This window comes from Sinocyclocheilus grahami, unplaced genomic scaffold (assembly GCF_001515645.1).
Source record: "Sinocyclocheilus grahami isolate Dianchi unplaced genomic scaffold, SAMN03320097.WGS_v1.1 scaffold281.1, whole genome shotgun sequence".
NCBI lineage: Eukaryota > Metazoa > Chordata > Actinopteri > Cypriniformes > Cyprinidae > Sinocyclocheilus > Sinocyclocheilus grahami.
In genome coordinates, this window is record NW_015505460.1 from 835044 (window position 1) to 847073 (window position 12030).

A 12030-nucleotide genomic window follows, 5' to 3' on the forward strand; every position below is an offset into this window, starting at 1 on the left:
ACAAAGGAAGATATTTTAAAGTATGTTTCTCCACATAATGAAAGTCAATGAGGTCTGAAACAACACTGGACTGAATTTTCATTTGCCGGTGAACTATCCCTTTAATCAAGGCAGTGTATTTTCCTGTGACACTCTTCAGGATCTCTGCGCTCTGCCAGTGTGTTCTGACATTTACGCAATTCCATGCATAGCTGAGTAAATGTCATTTTGTGTGGATATAAACTGTTTTTCAACATTGAATTACAGGGCAGTCTGACATGTACAGTACCTGACAGGCGAACGCTTTGAGAAAAGCGTGTTATTCTTTCCTCATGTCAACAATTGCAAACATGATGGAACTGTTTTATTAACCTCGGTATTGCTTTTGTCCCCTCGACCGATTTTTTTTACCCGTCACGCAGCTGAGATACATAAATATATCTAGTATAAATGATAGCACATGTCCAATAAAGTGTGCTTTCAATGGAAACATAAACTCATGTTACCTGATCTGACAGGTAGTGTGACTAACAAATCAATGAAACTTGTCTTTGTGATTGTAAGATAATATAATGTACATTATAATTTTTTTGCGATAAAATACCCCTTTAATGCAACATCTACGCTACCATTCAGAAGTTTGTAGTCAGTATGATTTTGACTTTTATTTAACGAGAACAACACACTAAACTGATCAAAAGTGACAGTAAAGACATTTATAATGTTACAAAGATTTTGAGTATTAATAAATGCCGTTCTTTTGAACTTTCTATTTATCAAAGAATCCTGAAAATATTTTCGGTTTTCACAAAAATATTAAGCAGTTTTCAACTAAATGTTTCTTGATCATCAAATATAAGCATATAAGAATGATTTCTGAAGGATCATGTGATACTGGAGACTGGAGTAAGGATGCTAAAAATTCAGCTTTGCATCACAAGAATAAATTACATTTTCAAATATATTATAATAGAAAACAGTTATTTTGAATTGCAATAATATTATGCAATATTAGCATTTTTACTGCATTTTTGATCAAATAAATGCAGTCTTGGTCAGCAAAAGAGTCTTTTTTTCTAAAACAGTAAAAATCTTACCACAAAGTTTTGAACAATTTTTGTATGTTGCAAACGTATATTTCTATAACTGTTTTAGTGCATTTTTTTAAACATAGCTCTGTTGAAATAACTGATTCTGATTGGTCAGTTGTGGTATTCTGTGGTGATAACAAACTGTACTATTAACTGGCATAGTTTTATGTCTTTTGTATCACTCTTGTCTTTTTTCTAACATAATTCAAATCAATATTTCATTATCACAATAATAAACGGCATTAGGTTGATAGAAGACCCCAATGCTTTGCTTCAAGGTCCTGATTACCTGATTATATGTTGTTTGTATTTATTTATTGATTGCCGTAATTTACATCATCCTGCTTTTCCCTAACTTATTGCTGAGGTTAGTTTATTTCAGCTGGCTATTGACTCACTAAACTAACAACTATTAAGTATAGACAGCTAAACAATTTCATATGGCTTATTCAATGCAGTTGCACACTTTTTTTTTTTTTTAAAGAAAACATAAGCATTATATCTCATATTCATTACATACTGCATACTCCCACTGCTCCGGGTGTGTGTTCACGGTGTGTGTGTGTTCACTGCTGTGTGTGTGCACTTTGGATGGGTTAAATGCAGAGCACTAATTCCAAGTATGGGTCACCACACTTGGCCACATGTCACATCACATCACATCAAATATGCATTAATGTCCTTAACCCTGATGGGACATCAACATGACAAAAATAACACTGGCCAGAACAGAACAAATGAAAAATGTGGTTTTAGGATTGACAGAGACAGATATTGCTCTGACGCAAAGGGAGAACCTGAATGGCAAGTGTACTTTAGGCAGGCGAAAGGTGTAAAAAAAAAAAAAAATGACATGCTCGCTTGAATAATTAAACAGCCCCCCTCTCTCTCTCTCTCTCTCGATCGAGATCAATCAATGACTTTACTCGACCTACAAGGTCTTTAGATCTTCCCAGTTTAAAATGAACCGTAAAATGCCTATCGCAGGCAAAGGGTGGTCTGAAAGGAAAATCACATCACGATAAATAAAACAACTCCCTCGGTTTTCATACAAAGCAATACTGTGTGAGACAAAGCAAGCGTTCATAATAAGCAGTGCAGACTGGTCGGCATCAGCTAGGGAGCCGGATTAAAGATGTGCTTATTTCCTAAAAGGATTTTGACCTCTGTGTCTCTCTGACAGGAGGAATCATTAACCACTCGAAGCGCCGGCCGCTGCTGCAGCCCCTCTGATGCAAATTTCATGTCAAAACATCAAACGCACTTCTGATCAAAGGTCATCTCCCCTTTGTGTAGGTGTTTGATAGCAAAATTTCTATTTCATCTCCAACTGTCATAGTGTGTTAGAGTGCGCGAGGAGACAAGGGAGGCTCTACGCTCGGAGCGCGTTGAGCACAAGTTGAGAGGAAAGAGAAAATGGTCTTTTTGATGAGAAGTTTGTATTTTGAAAATTGTTTGCTTTTCCAGATAACTGACTTACCATATGAGGGCAGCAACTGAATGATAACTTATAAAGCAATATCTCTGCAATTAAAGGTGGGTAAATCATTTTTGTCCTGTTGCAATATAGTCTTTGCAATAAACTCCTCATCTAGATGTCTTGGTGTGTGTGTGTGTGTTACAGCATAACCCACAACTTAAATCATTCTGCCGCAGGTTTAAGTGTATGTGTGTGTGGGTCTAATATCACACAAAACTGTACAAATTAACAATCATAAATTCAGTGAAAATTTTGCATAGTTGAGTGTATTTGATTAGTAAAGAATAAAATATTTCCTAAATTCTTTATTATAATATTATTAACGTTGTAATTTAAATCTATATATATACACTATAGCATTCAGAAGTTGGGGGATCAGCAAAATACTTTTATTGTGCAAGGATGCATAAAATGCATAAATGTTATAAAGTTTGAATAGTCTGTTCCAAAGAAATGCTGTTCTTTTGAACTTTCTATCCTGAAAAAAAAACGTGTCATGGTTTCCACACAAGTATGTATATAATAACAAATGTGATAAGAAATGCTCCTTGAGTAGCAAATCAGTATATCAGAATGATTTCTGAAGGATCATGGCAAGACTGGAGTAATGATGCTGAAAATTCAATACATTTTTACACTGCAATAACATTACACAATATTACTATTTTACTGTTAAACATAAGAGACTACTTTCAAAAATATTTCTTTCATTTTGTATACACTAAATGTTTTTTAAATTTGTAAATAAAACAAAGATATTTTTTACAAGAAATCTTTATCAGTGTATATATATATATATATATATATATATATATATATTTTTTTTTTATATGTAAAATTTAAAGTGGTTTTAGACTTTTGGACCCCACTACATACAAATATGCAGATTCTAATCTTGCAGGAAGGCCAAATAAAGTGCTTTTGCTTTCGCCTAGAAACACACAGCGTCTCCCTGAGTTACTGAAACCACGCCTTCTTTCCTTGTGTGCACATTTGGGCGGCATTATGCAAATATTTCCACATAGTGAGGTAGATATGTGGGGTCGTGTTAGAACGAGCCGTTTTAGGGGGGCGTGGCAGAGTCTTAACTTTGATAAAGAATATCTCTTTGGTTTTGAGACTTCAGTCTTTGCAACTTCAGGGATCTTATCTATGCATTATCTTATCTTATCTTATGCTTATGCTTATCTTATCTTATCTATCAGCTTGTAACACTCCAAAGAGAAAGGAAAACTTGAAATCGCATCATATGACCCCTTTAAACAGGCTGCACCTTTGGAGACGTCAGAGCCCATTGCTCTGCATTATATCATTACTGCATTTTCTGCCGACCTCTTCTAGTTCCCATGCAAAAAAATCAGGCCGGTGGAATAGATTTCACGGCTTATGATGCATAGCCCGGGAATGCAGGTATTAGAATGTGACACTGCATGCAAATCGAGTGAGCGCGAGCCACGTGATTAATAGTCAAAACGGCCTGGACCATCGGAAGCGTCCCTAGGTGTTAATGTTGATATTTTGAGCCGGAAGACATCCATCATTCTAACCTCACTCTCCGAGCTTGACGTATCAGTGCATGTCAATCATCGGAGAACAAGTTACCTGCCAGATACGCTAATACTGCGACAGAATGAGATGTTCACGTGTTGTTTATTTCGCACAGGTGACTCGCTGAATGAAGTGTGTAAGATTAGAGACGGATCTACTGAGAGACGCGCCTGCTGTTCTCTTCCAGACCGATAGATGGCACTGTTGCACTTCCACGCAAAGGAGATGACATTTGCATTCTTAGCGCGTCCACATATTCCACACTCTGTGAATCTGAGCATAGCATAGCATAGGTGTGTATTGGTTTAACACCTTTACTTTTTTGAAGGCATCACACAGTGATTTTATTCCTGAGAGGATGTGTTAGATATTCCTGTTGCTGATTACTTGCAAAGTTCATAACGGAGATGCAATTGAACTATTGCGAATACATACAATCTACAGTGAGCGAGCGAGCAAAAACGTCTCACTTACTCACTATGGTGAAACTTTTTCCATTGACCTTCCTGTTTGCAACTGGAGAAATGCTCTTTAAAACCCCACCTCTTGTTTTGCCTGCTGTTGTTCTTCCTGTGATGAAAATGAGTGGTTCTCAACCTTTTTGACTCGAAGGGCCCCCAATGTCCAATATTTAAAGGCCCCCAATATAAAACCAGATAGATCAACAGTGGCAGTGTTGATATAGTTCAATTAATTAAATACAATTTATCTTATGATTCCCAAAGTTTCCATATAAAGGCTATCAATAAAAACCAATCGTTAAATAGTTAAGGATAAAAACGAAATCTGATTTCAGTTTACCTTTTGAATATGTCGCAGTTCATATCTTAATGGGTACTTTAAGTTAGATCATTTTAATGTATGAATAATAGTCACTCTGTTTTAAATAAGTTTACTGAGGCCCTTATTCCTGTTGCTGATTACTTGCAAAGTTCATAACGGAGATGCAATTGAACTATTGCGAATAAATACAATCTACAGTGAGCGAGCGAGCAAAAACGTCTCACTTACTCACTATGGTGAAACTTTTTCCATTGACCTTCCTGTTTGCAAATGGAGAAATGCTCTTTAAAAACCCACCTCTTGTTTTGCCTGCTGTTGTTCTTCCTGTGATGAAAATTAGTGGTTCTCAACCTTTTTGACTCGAAGGACCCCCAATGTCCAATATTTAAAGGCCCACAATATGTCGCAGTTCATATCTTAATGGGTACTTTAAGTTAGATCATTTTAATGTATGAATAATAGTCACTCTGTTTTAAATCAGTTTACTGAGGCCCCCTAGTGGGTCCCGGGCCCCTGTTTGAGATCCTTTGATCTGAAGGAAACTAATTTACATGCCACTCAGGTTTTCTAATATGAGAATATGATGTCTGAAAGACCATCAGTGTTAGGGAAACACAAAACTCATCTCCGTAACAGATTGCCTTGTCGTTACATGTCCAAAGTGAGTCAATGGGAGATAGATAGATTAATTCCAATGGGCAATTTATTCTCTCCCGGCTGCATATTAAAGTCGAGCCTCAGTGTCCATTGTTGGGCATTAGGGATTAAGACTTTCACCGCAGCACTAATACAGAGAGAGAACGAGATTAGGAAAAGTTATTCCAAAATTATCCGCAGATATTTTTTGAAGGACCATCAACATGCCTGGTGCAGTCCCTCCAGTGCAGTTTAGCAAACGTATTTATTTCAGTCTTTGTATTACTGCTATTAAATTTGCAATGTTTGCACGCTCATTCTCTCCCCAGGTCAGAGCCTTTGCCACACAAAGACCCCTCATTAGTATTCCTTATACAACTTTGCACCAGACAGCCAGCGCTGCTTATAAAAAGCTCCTCTTCTATCACAGAGAGACACCCCCCATACACATAGTGATGGGCTTATTTAAGCATGAGATATAGGTGTATAAATGGAAAGAGAAAGCCGAAAACCTTTATCCAACAACACAAAACCTATCCTGACTAAATCTGTTCCATTTTTTGTTTAGCTCGGCTTCAAATGGAATATGTAAAGGGAGTCAAAACATCTTCGCTTTCAGAAAAGATAGATTTTCGTGCACGCACACTCACGCACATATGCATATACGCGCACATGCCTGCTCATAAATACAGAACACCGGCCCCTGCTAACAGTTGTCATGTTGTCAGATGAAATGACCTTTACCTAAATGACTGCATGTCTCTTCACGCCACATTGAGTGGCTTTGCATCGGTAGACGGGCCTCTGTTGGACCCCATCACATTCCTGATGAGATGCAGTGAATTTGAAAGAAATTAAAGGAATAGCTCATCCAAAAATGAAAATTTGCTGGAACTTTACTCACCCTCAGGCCATACAAGATTTAGATGAGATTGTTTCTTCATCGGAATAGATATCTGCAGTGAATGGGTGCTGCCAGAATGAGAGTCCAAACAGCTGATAAAAATGTCACAATAATTCATAAGTAATCCACACGACTGGAGCATTCTTATGGATTATAGACTGGTAATTTTACCTGAAGCAATGGTTTAATGTTGAAATGCCTTAATGATGGATTTGTTTTAACAAACGTGCAGCTTTTTACTTTGCAAGATGTTGATTGATGGACTGGAGTCGTGTGGATTATTGTATCAGCTGTTTGGGCTCTTATTCTGACGGCACCCATTCACTGCAGAGGATCCTTTGGTGAGCATCTTCTTCAGTTTCTCCAAATCTGTGAGGGTGAGAAAAGTTAAGATTTTTGGGTGAATTCTTTCTTTAGCAGATTAGTGTTTGCTACAACTAGGGAAACCCTGAAAATGCTCATAAAATAATCTCCAGCACCTGTTTTTATAGCATTACACTTAATATATTCCAGATTTTCACCAGGCAAACTAATCGGTTTATGAAATGTATGAATATTTATCTGGAACCTGAGAAGATATTAAATTTGCAAAATGTTAATGCTCCAGTAAGAACAAATAGAGACTTTCATTTTTTATTAATTGTTAATTATGTAAGCACTAAATGACATTTATGTTTGTTATCATTTTTGCTAAATCAAAAGATAGCATCTTTTGAAGATATCATGTAATTTCTGTTTCATCTGAAGCACAAACCCAGTTCAGCTCTACTAGATTCCAGTCAATTCAGCTCAGTTCGCATTAACTCCAGCAGCTAACTCAGCTAAGTGTTGTTCAGTCAGTTCAATTCTGTGCAGCCTAACTACAGTTTACTGAGCTCAATTGATTTCAGCCTGAATAAACTCAATTTCTGCCTGATGCAAAATGCTCAAAGAGCAGTATCCCCGGAAACTGCTATAATTCATTGCTTCAAATATCCAATAACATGACACAGCATCTGTGCAGCATAATCTAAGATATTACCATCTTAATCAGGACATCTATATCGCTATAAAATTACAATATAGAAGCCATTTAGGTCCACTTACATTTGCATTTGCATTGCATATATATTCTTAGAAGACTTCTTTTTTCTTTCTTTTATAAATAGAGGCTTTTACCCTAAGACATCCATCTCATGACAAAATACATTATAGGAGCCTCATTTAGTTCCACTTATATTTTCTTTACGCTGCATGTTTTTAGCAGACACTTTCTTATTAAAGTGGCATATAGGTGAGACCATGCAAGACTGGATTTCAAAACTTTTACTCTAGTAAATGTTTCTGCTGTTGTTCAGTGAACTGGGGTAAGTTGTCACAGTGGGAAAATGTAACCTATAATTAATTAAGATAAATATATAAATGACAAAATAAAAGAAATAATAAAAATAAAGAAAATGTTCTAATTTAAGAGAGTTACATGCAAACCTACTGCTAGAGAACATGTAATTGGACTTTGACTGAAATCTTACATATGTGACAACTTGCCCCGGTTTCCCCTATATGGTGTTTGCATAAAGTGTAGCAACTGTTGCATGTGAAAATTGATTGTTTTATTTATTAACTGTACACATTACTCATTATTCGTACTTGACCATTTCACAAAAACTGTGAAGAAATGCCATATTTTTCTTTGCACAATAGATGTGCTAAGTTATTGTTGAATAAAGTATTGCATTTCTTCTCATGGCAGAGACACACTGTTGCAAGGGCAGTAAAGCTACGGTGCCCTTGTTAAAGGAATGGACGCCTGAGGCTGGTTCAGATGCATCTATATCCAGGGTGTGATCTTAAGCTGGAACATTTTCATCTGACCCGGGATCAGTCCAGCCCTCTGGAAACACAGCCAGGGAATCAATCACATAGTAATGCCGACCACCCTCTCCCTTAGAGCTTTCTAAAAAACACAGCCCTCCTTCCCCCCGCCTCTGCTCTCTAGGTCAGAGTTTGTCTATGAATTTTTCTGTCTCAGTTTCCCAAGGGCAGCTGGACACTTCAAGCCGCTCGCTGAGACTGTGCTGTGACCATTTACTATGATGTGTTTTGGTCAAGATAATAAGGACACTCGTGTCATATTTATGAGGTTAGCTGTGGTGCTTTCGGTTACTTCATAGCAAACTTTTTTTAATTTAGTATACCATATATTGGAAATGACTTGAACCAATCTAATGTATCACACAGTGGTTGTAAGAAAGCTGCAGTTTAGGGCTGTTATCAAGAGGAGACACCAGGAACTTGTTCCTGTGTCGAGATGTTCCCACTAAGGCCCTCTTTGGTGTTTGCTGGGTTATGAAAATTGGTCAGCAATGCAGGGGTTTTAATACTGGGGGCCACAAGGGGATGCATTGGGGTTAGTGGTAAATAACTTTAAAATAGAGAAAAAAATACTATAGACTAATTAAACAGTGAAATATTACATTACTACTTTTTTTTTTACTAACAGCCCTTTTTAAATCCACGTTTTTCAAAAGGTTTCACATCTCACATCAATCTAATATATATATATATATATATATATACATATATATGTACTATACTATTTATATATATATTAATGGAATTTTGAATATTTAAAAAACAGGCATGCCAAGCAATGTTGTTCTAAAGCTGTGTTATAATGTTTGTGTAGAAATAAAAACAAATAACTTCCATTATAGCCAAAGATGGAGTCGCTTTAGTAGCTATATGGGGCTAAATTAGGTGATGGAAAGGTAAATCCAGATATGTGAATTATGAAAGGTATTGCTTTCGGTAGGATAATCAAATGAAGCAACATATGAGAGATGGTCTATTGGATTGACTGGCAAACCGTCATTGTATGGCATGAAGATCAAGTACTAAAGTTGCATTTTCTGCCTCCAGTCCTGAACTCGAGGACTATGTGATTGCCTCTGTGTGATACATTACATTGACATGATTGCTGAATATTCTCCTGAGGAATCGAATAAAAAATGAAAAAAGGCCGGAGAAGTTTCTACTGGGACCTCAGAATTCATGGCATGCAATTGGATTTGCTGAAGGATCTTTCCGTGTGGCTGCAGCGATATTGATGACAGCCAGAGCTTTCACACACGGTCGCTCACCGCTCGTGCTGGGGGACTTTCTCTAATCCGATTCTGCTATTAGAGCAGGAGACCTCTCAGCCGGGGGTCCGTCGCTCTCTCCCTCGCTCTCTGTTCTCAGAGCTAAGCAACCGAACTGAGCTTCATGGGGCTTACTGCTGTTGAGAGGACAGACTGAACAGAGGAAGAGCGATAGAGAGAGACAATTAGAAGGATGCTAAAAAAAAGCATGATTGTACAAAACTGGATCCATCAGTTTGACAGGTAGGACAAATGAGTTCCCTTACAGCAGGTTCCACTGTGCCTTATTTATTTGCATTAATAACCTGAAGGACAGATGTAGTGCGGCCACTAAACCTAAAGAAGTGTTACCACAGAGAAAGAGAGATAGAAACTGCGAAGAAATTAATAATGTGACATTAGGTTACATTCAGCAAGATCGGACTACATATGTATGTGTAGGTATACATTTTAAATTTTCGACTGTATATATGAAAAAATTAAAATCTCTGCAAGAGTTTTTTTGTCTTACTCATAGTTGTCTCTACATATTAAGATGTTTCTAACAATAAATAAATAAATAAAAATAATATTTACATACACTGTGAAGAAATCACAGTTTTTGGACAAAACAAGATGCTATTCTACTGTAAATGAATGAATGAATGTAACAAAACTTAAACTGCATCATGTGCTAACATGTAAATTAGCTGGTTAATAGTGAGAACTGGATTAATTAATTAATCAAGTAAAACACACACACACAAATATATATATATATATATATATATATATATATATATATATATATATATATATATATATATATATATATATGAATAAAGATCCAGTTCTCACTATTAACTAAATATTAACTATGACTTTTGCCTTAATAGACTGCTAATTACTGCTTAGTAATAGTTGGTAAGGTAGTTGTTACGTTTAGGTATTGGGTAGGATTAAGGATGCGGAATATGGTCAAGCATTATATACATATATACATAATAAAAGCATTCCATTATAGACATGGCAGATCATTTAAGAAGGCCTGGCAGCTTAATCGACAAGTTCCTCTGTCATTGTGGAAACCTTCTGTAACACATTAGCTTAGCACTTGATCCTCTCAACATTCAGCATTCCTCTGCAAACAAATTGAGAAATAATTGTTCAGTCATTTGAATAAGTGGCTCTCCGGCATGTATGATAACTATTGTTAAGACACACAAAGCTCCATTTCTGTTCCAGGGAGGAAGATTGTTCTCTTTTTGAGATGGAGCCATGAGTGATGGACATGCTACTCGCAGATGCTCGCATATTCATTCCACGTATGGGGGGTAGAGAGGCACTTTTTAAACATGAGGCGGGAAGCTCGGGCAGGTATTTACAGCTGCCTCCCATCGCGTTCGTATTTGCCTCATCACGGGTGGTGAGGGAAGACGCGGGAGACTGAACGGTTTCTCTGCGCATCTGCAGATGCTCTAACACGGGTCCCCAGAGGCATATAATAACCTATTACCTCCATCTCTGACTAAAACACACATTTAAACTACAATTACACCCCCTGCTTTCTCTCCCTCTTGCTTTTCATTTCATTCCCCTACAGCGTCTCCTCTGCAATTCAGTGCTGCTGCTCCGGCATCTGTGCTCCCTGTACACCTCTCTCTCTTTTTCTCTCTGTCACTTTCCCTCTCTTTCTCTCTTTCATCAGATGTTGAAAGAAGTGAGATCGTCTCACAGCCTGAGAGGTGTTTGGTGGGTCAATTTATTACCTAGTGCAATTGCTCTCAGTGCACATTTCCTCTACCTTACATGCACACATATGAAGAGGTTTAGTCAAACAGAAAATACGTTTCTTTAACTGTAATTTCTGCACATTTCTGATTTCTTGGTGATTTAGTATTTCATGTTATTTATATATTGTATTATGGTGTGGATTCACTCTCTCATTTCAAGCAAACACAAGCGACATAATCCTGCATCTCAGTTACTTAATATCAATATCACTTCAGAGGACTTCAGTATTAATATTACTGTAAAACTTTTGCAGTCAAATATGGTAAAGGAAAGCGTAACCATACTTGCTTGACATGTGAGAACAAGCCTCATTAGTTTTTGTGTTAAGCAAGTACATTTAAGCTTCCATATACCACAATCAACCATGGTTCAATGGAAAAACGTGCCTCTACCAACATTTTTGCATAACTCCAAAAATGTATCTATACTGTACAACCAATTTGCTGCAGTTTTCAGCTGAAATTAGCACGCAATTTTCACACAAATTATGAGTACAGGACCATACATTTTGTTGTTTGAATCACATATCCAGATTCATATATTTGACTTTTCTGATATAGTAAACTTGCTCTGTAGCTCACCTGGTACAGCATTGCACTTGTGATGCAAAGCGCTCGGGAAGAGCCCTATAAAACAAAAGAGCTCAAAGCCGTGTACAAACAAGGTAAAATGGCATGGTTGCTTCAGCAAAAGCTTTATATATATATATATATA